Here is an 11162-nt window from a genome sequence, read left to right as displayed (position 1 = left end):
GAGTCCCACTGCCAGAGGGGTTCCCCTAGGGCTGGTAATACGGTGCAAGAGACAGACCATGCAAGGGGAGATTGCGCCTTCCCCCCCAGCAGGAGAAGAAAAAAGATTGCGCCTTCTCCAACAGGAGAAGAAAAAAGTTCTAACTCCGTCACAAGGAGCGTCACAGCTCATCACCAAGCAGATGAATTGGTTCGGGAGATGGGTAGCACCAGGCCACGCCTGGAAGCTCACAAAGCCATCCAAAGAGCTCCTGAGAGGAACGTGGTCATATGTCCAAGGTGGAGACCTGGGTGACGCGGGGGTCGGAGTCGATCTCGTAACGATAGCGATACTCCTCCATGAAGTTGCGGCAGGCGTCCCGCGTGCTGTTCACCCACGTCTTGATGCCCCTGCGGTTCAGGTAGAGTACAAAGAGGAAGACCACGCCGATGATGCCCAGAACAACGCCCAGGAAGACGTAGGAGGTCTGCAGAGTGTTTTTGCGGTGCTGGCTGGAGTGGCAGCCCAGCTCTGCCCCGGCCAGGTCCATCAGGGATGTGTTCTGGAGGTGCCGGGGGAAGACGCAGGCCAGTTTCTCCACGTCAGCCACCTGCTGGCTCTGATTCAGCCAGCTCACCAGGTCCTCGATGTCGCAGTTGCACACGAAAGGATTGTCCCTCAGGAAGAGGCGAAGGCGCAGCTGCCGCCCCAGCTCAGCCAGTGCCTCGATCCGCAGGGTCTTGAGGGCGTTCAAGGTCAAGTCGAGGTGCTCGAGGTCGAGGCCAGCAAAGGTGGAGTTCTTGATGTCCACCAGGGAGTTGTTCCTCAAGTCCAGGTGCCGGAGGCTGCGGAGGCTAGAGAACATGCCCAGAGGCAGGTAGACGATCTCATTGTTGGTCAGCTCCAGCTTGGAGAGACTCCGGAAGCCGCCCTGGACGATGGCAGCTGCCACAGGCCGGATGGCGGAGGAGTTGTAGAGCGAGCGGCTCAGGTTCAGCTCCCGGATGGAGTTGTTCCTGGAGTTGAAAGCGTCGGGGTGGATGGTAGCCAAGCGGTTATTGCTCAAGTCCAGGTAACGCAGGCTGGGGAGGGCAGAGAAGGCCTGTGACTCCACAGCGCTGATCCTGGGGTGGGAGAGAGAAATAGTCATGCTCATGTCAAATATCCCAGGAGACCCAACGGCTCCGATCCCATCCCTTGGCAACGGCCCAGCACCTCGGAACTGGGGCCTTTCACCTCTAGGTCACCCTTCTCACCCAGCTCTAAAGCTCTTTCCACCCATGACTAGTCAATGCCTGTATGCAATGAGTTTGCTGGGTCTCAGTCCATTTCCCAGGGGGTGTGACTGGGCCCTGGAGAAAGAACTCCCTTTGCATCAAGCTGAAGATACGTTGGCAAGGCCCATGTAGTAGCAAATGGAGGATTTAGCCTGTAGGGATGGCAAGCAGCACCGCCTGCCTGCCCTAACTGTCCCATCGCATTTAACGAGAGCGCAGGGCCCAGTGGGCTCTGATTTTGGATGCTTTAATGAGGCCCAGACAATCTCATTAATCGCCTGGGGTCTCTCCTCTGAGAGGAGCCTTCATGCTCTCAGTACCAATGCTGGGACTCCTGCTTGCCAGGGACACACAAGAACCTTTGCGTCTTTTTCTTCTTCCACACACACCTGGATCTCGAAGGGAATTACTCCAGTTGCAACTATATAGATCCCAAGAAACCTGCTTGTATAAGGAGATATTGGTTCTCCCTCTGGAGAGATTTAGTGCAACAGGTTGTGTGTGCCCGGCCCTTGGATTCTTCAGTAAAAAGTTTCCTACTCTCACCTTTGCCACTGACTCACTGTCTGGCCTTGGACAAGTCACATCACTTCCTCTTGGCCTCAGTTTCCCCATTTGTAAAATGGGAATGAGCGTAGGCGCCTTTGTAAAGTGATTTGAGAGGTGTGGGATCACCACAGGACTTAGTGTTATTCTGGAACTTGCCACTGTCCCTTTAAGAAAAGCCGAGTTTTAATCACACCCACAGAACCAAATTCCACTGTCAGATGTTCACATGCTGGTCTCCAAAATGCAAATGGTTGTGGGTGGAAACACATCCCTGAGGATCTGCAGGAGTCAGCCACCCTCCAAGAAGGTGATTAACTCCAGATGCTCTTCATCATTCATGCCTCCCTCATGTGAGCGACAAAGGGACCCGGGGTGGCCAAAAGGCCTTTGCATGCAGTTTATTCCTCTCCTCCTTTCCAAGGGGGATGGGGGCAGGGGGATGCCACTTAGTGTTAAGTCAATTTCAAGAGCATGAATTATTCCTGCCCTTAGCTGGGCTAATGTTGGGCCCGATCCTGCAAACCGCTGAATATCTGCGGTTCCCGCTGACTTCAATAGGAGTTGAGGGGGCTCAGTTCTCTATTAGCACAGGGCCTAGTTCCCCCCACAAAGGAGTTGGCTGAAGGCCTGTAACATTCCTGTGACATCTGGGAACATACTGATCCCAGAGGGGTCTTTCATGTGGATTTGGGATGTTCCTTGGACGATTCTGGTTCCATACAATAAAAACATAGGGGCTGATCCTCGTCCCACTCAGCTGGGTTTGTCATCAGGAGTAACCCCACTGCAGTTAGCCAGGTCACTGGAGAGTCAGGCCCGTTTTTTGGCTGCTTGAGGCACAGGTAACAGCCCCAGTTCCTCGTGGCTCATGGGATTATTAGAGGGAAACGAGAGCGGTTTGTCTCAGTCCCACCCTCCCAAGTCATAAGCCAGCCGGAGCAGCTCAGGACAGCTTCAGCGCTAACACTTACTTTGCAATTGCAACGCCTGAAATTCTACTAACTATTGGCCAAAGGCAGAGGTGAGAATGCAACCGACTGGAAATTATTTCTCAGAAACCGAGGTTTGTGCGTGCGGAGCTTTGCCGCACGCTGGTCCTTTAAATCTGTGTTTGAAACGCGCCTTAGAACTCAGCTGCTGCCCTACCCCGACACCTGCAGGCAGAGCCGCCTCGCTAGGAAGTTACTTGACCCAACACCCTGTCTAGCTCCACTCACTTCCTCCTGACGGACGCCAGCGTAGGGTCTGAATCCAACCCATTCCGTTTAGCTACAGGCGAATATTTGGGGGGCTTCCAAGCGGCAGCTGGATTTCAGAGGTGGATGAAGTGACCTTATCAGCGCCTCGGGAGGCTAACTGACTACCGTTTGTCAGGCACCCTGGCTCCGAAGGTGGTGTTTTTATTATGAAGAGGAGCTATTTTTACAGAACCCAGACTCAATCAAGGGGGAATGTGAGCTCTGAGCTAAGCACCCCTCCTACTTAAACGGACACAAGCAGCAGGTTCAAGTCTCTCTGCCCCAAACAGCCAAGACACCCTAGGAGCTCAGGCACTGGCTTAGACAGAACTAGAGCCTAGAATTTTGATGACAGGCCCCGATCCTGTTCCCACGGAAACCAATGGCAAGATGCACAGGGTACGTCTACACTGCGGTTAGACCCCTGCGGCTGGCCCGTGCCAGCTGACTGGGGCCAAGGGGCTGTTTAAATGTGGTGTAGACCTTCGGGCTCAGGCCAGAGCCTGGGTTCTAGGACCCTGCAAAGTAGAGTGTCCCAGAGCTTGGGCTGCAGCCCAAGTGTGAACGTTTACACTGCAATTAAACAGCGCTAAGCCTGAGTCCGCTGGCCCGAGCCAGCCGCGGGGGTCTAATCGCCATGTAGACATACCACCCATTGACTTCATCCAGGCCAGGGTTTGGCCACCCTTTGAATACTAAGCTGTGTTAAGATGGCAGCTACTTCTCCCCATCTTGTGCCCAGGCTCACGGCCACTGTGGCTAAACACAGCTCCGAAGCCTTAGCCCCTTTGCAGGGTTTTGTAGCCATATGCAGGCCCACCCAGGAAGGAGAAGCTATAGCAAGGTTTCTGCCTAGACATTAAGCCACCCAGCTGCCTAGTCCAGTTGCTAAAGAAATACTCCAGGAGAAAACTGCAGCCTCACGACACCCACAGAGACAATTACTGGGGCTGTCCTCTGCACAGGTCTCCGTTCCTTTCGCAATCAGATCCAACACTCTGACTGCACACAGCAGAGAAGCAAAGACACTACGCAGGGCTGGCAGTTGGTGTTAATTTCTTTGGTAGATAAATGAGACACAGGGAACTGGGAAGCAGGTTCCGCTTCCTTACTCCGCTGGGTATTTGGAGCTCATGGAACTTGCTTTATTTCTACTGCAGTGGTGCCCGAAGGCTCTAAATCAGAATCAGAGGCCCATGGTGCTAGGTGCTGTACAGTCACAGTACGTGCTATGAAGGGCTCACAACTAAGGGCCTGATCCAAACCCCACTGAATCCACAGAAGTCTTTTCACTGACCTCATTGGGCTGCAGATCACGTTCCAGGAGCAGGACACAGATGCTGCTTCCCAGTCGTCTTTTTGCAAGGTTGTGTGTGACGCCAGAACCATTTGACAGTATTAAACATTGCACACACCCGTCAACATGATCATGGGAACACACTGCCTCGCCCCCACCGTCCCCAGCCCAGCCTGGTTCTCCGGCTGAGAGTCCCATGGCTGGAACAATGCCGGTGACTCAACTACATCTCTGCGACCAGCCGCCACAGGGCTTGCATCACAAGAGGATACTACTAAGGAGGCTACTAGCACCTTTCGAGGAGTTCTGCAAATGCTGATGCATTACCCCTCACAATCCTCCTTCAGCAGGAAGTACCATCGGCCCCTCACCACCATCCTGCGAGAAGGAAGCGGAGACCCAGAGAGTAAAGCCAAAATGAGAGGCTACTTCTGAAAAATGGTAGGCCTCGGTGACTTGATTGGACAATGGCTTACCCAGGGTAGCCACCTGGCTTGGATGGTTTAGACACAGCGAATCCTGCATCTCGGCAGGCGATTAGACTAGATGACCCTGGTGGTCCCTTCTAACCCCATGGCTCTGTGATTCCAGCGATAGACCCAGGAGCTTGGCTCAAAGTTCCTCGCCCCAAGCGGACTAACTAGCTCTGGTTTGCCAGAGTGCCTCAAACGCCCGCACACCACACTGAGAGTGAATACAGACTCAAAAGAAAGTAATAAATTCCAAGTCCTTTGTATCGTCCCCCTGCCGGGACTGGGCAGCAGCAGGCCTAGCCTGGTTTATTCTAGGGGGGGCTATCTAGCCTTCTCCAAAGATCACCTTGGTGGGGTGGAGCAGGGTCACTCATGACTGGTGGAAGCCCACCCCCCAGCTGCATCTCAGGATCACGTGCTGGTGAAAGGTGCTGGCGGCTGAAGTCTTCTATCCCGGGGAACAGCTACAGCATGGACAGCAGTGCCAGCCCCCCTGCTCCCCACAGCCCTGCCAGCGTGCCTTGGCTCTGCGCCAGAGGGGGCGCTAGTGGGAGGAGAGCAGAGCCCACGGTCCAGCCAGCCTTGGGCCCCTGGGTTGAACTGGCCAACAATGGGGCCTGTTAGTGCCAATGGGCAGGTAGTTTTGGTGATGTGAACACTTGCCTGCTCAGGACAGGAATCACTCAGACTCTGTCTGCATCAGCCACTGACTGGCCGCCTGACAGTACCGCCTGCGCTCACCAATGCCGGCTGGCTGTGGGTTAGAGATCCAGGCTCGCTCGCCCATTGCCTCGTCCGCGAGCCAGTCAGTCCCAATGAAAACCCAGGCGCCGATTCCCAGGCAGTGGTACCGACCTCCTCCCCAGCCGGTCGCAGAGCACTGGCGGGTCTCAGCCGAGAGAGAGAGAGAGAGGTTCCCACAGCATCAGCCCCGCCAGGGTCTGTTTCCAAGCTGCATCTCCTGTAAGCTTGTTGCCATGGCAATGTCAGCACTTCTCTTTCCCTGGCGGTGGGGTGAGAAGTGCCGATCCTGTGGAACCGGCCAGGTGGGAGTGACATGGAACATGGGGACCAGGCACACGCGGCCGACCGGAGCCTGGCCTGCGCTGGCCTAGCAGAGACAGGTCCCCAAGTCACAGTGAAACCTTCCTCTCCCTGCTGAACGTACCTGATCTGGCAATGGGTACCAAGGGGAGCTTTTAAAGAGGCCCATGCAAAAGGGGCTGACTGGTTCAATGATCTAACCATGGGCTTTTCTCCTCCAAGGGCCGGCTTTGAAAAGTTACTGAGGACACAAGTGACATGCCTCCCAGCTCCGTTCCCTGCAGATGGCTTTCCCAGCTGCTCCAGCCTTTGTCCTAGCCAGTGAGAACATGGAAACTCAGCTGAGGGGCTGGGTCAACAACAGGGAGAGGCAGAGGAAAGGAGCATGGAGAGGAGGTGGCCACCATTCCCAGGGAACATCTGCAGCCATCCCTGCTAGATGGAGCCCAAGATGTTCTTTAGATCAGGAGCACAATGGTGGGTTTTCCCTTCCGCTCTCCTACACCAGCTACAGCTGTTGGCAAAAAATGTTTCCTCCCCACTGTACCTCCCTGGCTCCTCCCCATATACTGGTCCCCACCCGCCATCCTCTGGCAGCTCCTGATCATGGTCCTGTAACTCCACAGCTAGGCCTGGCTTGAGGACGTGAGCCCCTCACCCCCAAACCCAGGGACGGGCGCATCCTACACAGGATGATGAGAACCAGGGAAAGCTGCAGCCGTGGGCTCCTCTAAACCAGGGGTCTCAAACACACGCATGCGGCCTGCGGGGTTATTTTCTGCGGCCCGCGAGCTCCTCGCGGCCCCCCACCCCCGCATTTACCTAGAGCGGCTCGGGCCCGACACGCAGCGGGGGCAGGGCAGGTTCCCTGCCTGCCTGCCCGCCCTGAGCCCCATGCCGCACCTTGCACTCTGACCCCCTGCTACACCCCGCACAGCTCCCCTCACTGCCCTGAGCCCCCTGCCGCACCCCTCCTGCACCCTGACCCCCTGCCGCACCCCTCACCCCTCCTGCCCCCCACACCCCAACTCCCTGCCCTGAGCCCCTGCCACACCCATCTTGTACCCCCTGGGGGCAGGGAGGGGCGGAGTTGGGGTGGGGATTTTGGGGAAGGGGTTGGAATGGGGGCAGGGAATGGGCGGGGCCTCATGGAAGGGGTGGAGTGGGGGCGGGGCCGAGGGCAGCACGAGGGGAGGTGTCAGTAATGCGGCCCTCGGGCCAACGTACTAGTTCTTATGTGGCCCTCGTCGTCATTTGAGTTTGAGACCCCTGCTCTAAACCCTGCCAGCCTTGCCCAACACCATTCTAAACACTAGCTCAAGGACAGGCAGGACGTATCAGCCAAAAAGCCCGGTGCACTAGAGAGCTCCACGCCAGACCTCGGAAGTGGAGCTGGTGCCATGCTCTCTCCTGTGGTCCCTTCGCCTCCATGCTGGGGGAGGACCTGACCCCAATGTACTGAACCAAACCAAACAGCCCCAGGCTCTCCAGCGGTTCTGGCAGGCCTGTTTTCACACAGCTGTGCCGCAGGGTTCCAGTGCCTGGTGGGAGTTCAAAAGCAGGCCGTGGTTCTGTTCACGAGACCTTACAGCCCAGTAGGGACCACTGCACTGGCGAGACGCTGGTCCACCCAGGCAGCATCTGGCAGGTGCCATTAGAGGTGAAGCACCCAGGCAAGCCTCCCCTTCCCCCCAGCCCCCTGCATCATCAAAGCTAGCTCTGTGCCTTGCTGGGACCCCGTATGGAAGTGGAGTTGGAGCGCGGATGGCAGAGGAGGTCTGTATGTGGAAAGGTTTATACCGACCCAAGTGACGTCTGATCAGAGGGGAAAACTTACCTTAGTGCCTGCGCCTACTGCAGAGTTACTAGCACCTTCCCCTGAAGCGCTGCCAGACAAGAGACGGGCTTAGGTGGACCACAGTCTGCTCCAGTCTGGCAGTGCCTTGGCAAAACAGCTCCTGGTTTCCCACCTGTTTTCAGCCTTCCATACCGAGGCTCAGGGACCCAGTAAGGAGCCTTCCTCCCCTAGGATGCTGGTTTGCATCCAGCCGAGCTCGGTAGTGACATCTGACAGCATTCAGCTGCCGGCCTGACACAAGTTGGTGGATCTCAGCCCAATTCCTTCACAAAACCACAGGTACAAACGGCGCCTTGCTGGCTGTCGTGACGAACAATCTGCACACCCTTTACCATGCCTGAGACTGGCAGGGTAGCTGGCTTCCTGCTGCTGCCTGCTCGGTGGCTAAATCGAGTGCTCCAGTCTCCAGGGCTGTCAATGCTGCACTAAATTCACTTCTCTCGCACTGCGCAGGCCTGTCCCTGTAGGTAACACTCTAGGAAGTGAATGTACCTGATTTTCACTCCTTTTTGTCCATCTGCTACAGACACCACCCACCTCCGGTCCACGCGCTCTCTCTGGCGCAGACGGCCAAGTCCCAGCACGCGCAGACGCTGCTGCTCAGAGCACAGCCGTACAAGGCATCCCTATTCGACGTCCGCCTGAGAGACCCCCTGGCAGCACTGCCAAGGCACCTCAATCAGCCTCTTCAGAAATACCAGGGACAAATATTCACAACCCGCCGTGAAACCAGCACAAAGGACCAGACCCGACAAGCCAACCCGAGTCTTAAGTGACCCCGCAAAGTACTTGCAGTGTCCCTCACAGTACAGAGAATTGGAAAGGACAGACAGGCTCAGACCCACGGTCCAGCCAGCCCAGTATCCTGCCTCTGACACCAGCCAGCACCAGCTACCTTGGACAAAGGTGCAAGAAACTCTGCAGTGGGCGGTTCTAGATAGAGGAAATTTCTTCCTAACCCCTTAGATTAGAGGTTGGTTCTTTCCCTGAAGCATGGAAGGGAGAAGCCTTTGTTATAACAGATAGAAAGAGGATTCTTTATTGAGTCTGCTAGGCACAGACAGGACCCGTGGTTCCCTCTGGCTCCTGGACTAACAGTTTGTGCTGCTAGTCACCACACAGGGTCTCCCCAAGTCCTGACCTGGACCCAACAACTGTGGAAGGACGTGCTCAGCATCCTACAGTACCCGGCCCAAGCTCCCAGGAGAACTATTTGAAGGCCACTCCTTTGCCTTTGGATTTTAACCGTTCAAGTCACTTTCACAAGAAGTTTTTCTGAGGGAAGCCTGCAGGAAAGTCACATTGGAGCAGCTCCGTACCCTTCAGAAGCCAACTCATCCCCAGCAAGGCTGAGCTGATGCTCTGCCTTAAATCCGTCACAGCGCATGGGGCGGGGTCTCCAGAAAGCAGCATGCCCGGCTTGCCATCTGTGCACCGAGGGCTCCCAACACACTGAGCGGAGGACAAGTTCAGATTGAATTCTGCACGTGCCAGCTTCGCTGAGCTCATCAGACCTTGCGGGTGGTGGGAAGTGGGACTCAGGCTTCCCAGTTATACCACACTGATCTGGGCTTCCCCAAATGTTTCGCCCGCTACTGCTTGCCAGCCTGCTCCCCGGATACTTTATTGCATTGGCTTCCTGTACACACCAAGGTAAACTGAAAGATCCCTCTACATTGGTCGTAGGATCTCTAGACACAAACAGCCCCCTGAATGTGCCCTGCAGGTGCAAAATCCAAACAGCTGCCAGAATGCTGCACTGCCAGTGGGCGCTCTGCAAGGCCAATGAGAGCTTCGCTTTCCTACGGACTCACTCACCAGGACTGGGCCCTGTAAGGTCTGGCACACTCCAGTGGGAGCCCCATTTCTCTGGCTCAGGAGAGCGGGAGACGAAGGCTCCCCAGTGAGATCCAGCAGCACTTTTAATCTTTACAACTATGGGGAAATTAGACATTTTCATGGGACTGAGGATCAGAGCCGCTGAGTCCCCTGGGAGAGAATTCAAGGTTCGGGTGCAGCTCACTGCTGAGAGGTGCAGCTCACCAGGTTTCTAGGTGTGAAAACTCAGACCCATTGGAAAAGCTGGAGGGCAGCAGAAGCCCCTCGCCTAGCTGAGTCGGATGCAATAGTATCTTTATCAGCTGCATTATGGTGCTAAGGCCACCTTAACCTCTCAGGCCTGCTGAGCCCGTCCAGACACTCAGAGGTCAGCTCCTTGTGTTAATTCAAGGGGCCAATGGGCTCTGAATGCAGCAAAACCAAAACGAGCCCAAAGGCACTTGCAGATTTCCCACTGGATGCACGTGGAGGTAGGGTGGGGGTTTACATTGACAACATACACATTTCTATTGTATAAATATGCACCGGCAGGGGTGTATGGTGCCAAGAAGCTACAGCCATGGCCATTTACAAATGGGTTACAGACACCGGAATAACCATGCCAGATTAGTGCTCCAGCTAGCCTGCTGCGCCGTCTCTGAGTGATGCTTCACAGGAGGTGCAAGAAACCACGTAATGGGCAACTATGGAATGCCCTGCCCATAGGGGAAGTTTCTTCCTGACCCCCACCAGTGAGCAGCTGACTCATGCCCTGAAGCATGAGCATTTAGATCCCTTCTGAAATAAACTGACCTTTCCTTATGCAAGGGGGTTATGTGGATGTTCATTATTGATTATAAGCATCTAATCCTTTTTGGAATCCTGCTAAGCTTCTGGCTGCAGGGGCATCTTGTGGCAGTGAGTTCCACAGTCTAAAAATAAAGCGTATTTCCTCAGATGGAGGAGAGAGAATCTTACGCTGCCCTAAGCACCATCTCCCACCCAGCAGTCTGGGGCGTTACCTGTTGTTGGCCAGGGAGAGGGTGACCAGGTTGGGCAGCCCCTGGAAGTCCCGGCTGCTGATGCGAGCGATCTGGTTGCTGGTGATGAAGAGGTTGCGGGTGTACCTGGGGATCTCGGCCGGAACAACACTCAGCTCCTTCAGGACACACTTGACAGTCCGGGCTGGTTCCGAACACTCGCAGGGGGCTGGGCACGCCGGGCAGGCAAGCGGGGCAAGGAGAAGGCTCAGGAGCAGGAGCCCCCAGGACCCCAGACTGGCAGGGGGGGGCTCCCGGAGGGACATTTCCAACACGCCTGCAGACAAAGGGGGGGCCACTAGAGTCCAGCATGATGCTAAACAAACCAGCCTCCCCCCCCAGCCTCCTCTGAGAGCTGTTAACAGAGACATGCCGCCAGAGCTGGGCACTGCACCCTGGTCAGCACTCCCTGGTCCCCCCGTCCCTTAAGCAGTATCCCATCCCCCACGATCCTTCTTCCCTTCTTTCATATACCCCCATGATCTCTATTCCCTCCCCACCTCTCCCTTAGGGTCCCCTTGCCCCCACCCACCTGCCTTCTGCAGCCCCTCCCCCCGCCGGCTCCTTTGCACCCCCAGCTCCCCCTCCC

General features: G+C 55.9%; 1 pseudogene; it reads right to left on the bottom strand.

Moving 5' to 3' along the window:
* Window positions 1–265: 265 nt before the first annotated feature.
* On the bottom strand, window positions 266–10885 carry LOC135893938 (trophoblast glycoprotein-like; annotated as a pseudogene).
* Between the last annotated feature and the right edge of the window lie 277 nt (window positions 10886–11162).

This window comes from Emys orbicularis, chromosome 23 (genome assembly GCF_028017835.1).
Source record: "Emys orbicularis isolate rEmyOrb1 chromosome 23, rEmyOrb1.hap1, whole genome shotgun sequence".
Taxonomy (NCBI): Eukaryota; Metazoa; Chordata; order Testudines; family Emydidae; genus Emys; species Emys orbicularis.
Note: the sequence above shows the minus strand (reverse complement) of the source record. Positions and strands in the feature narration are given on the sequence as shown.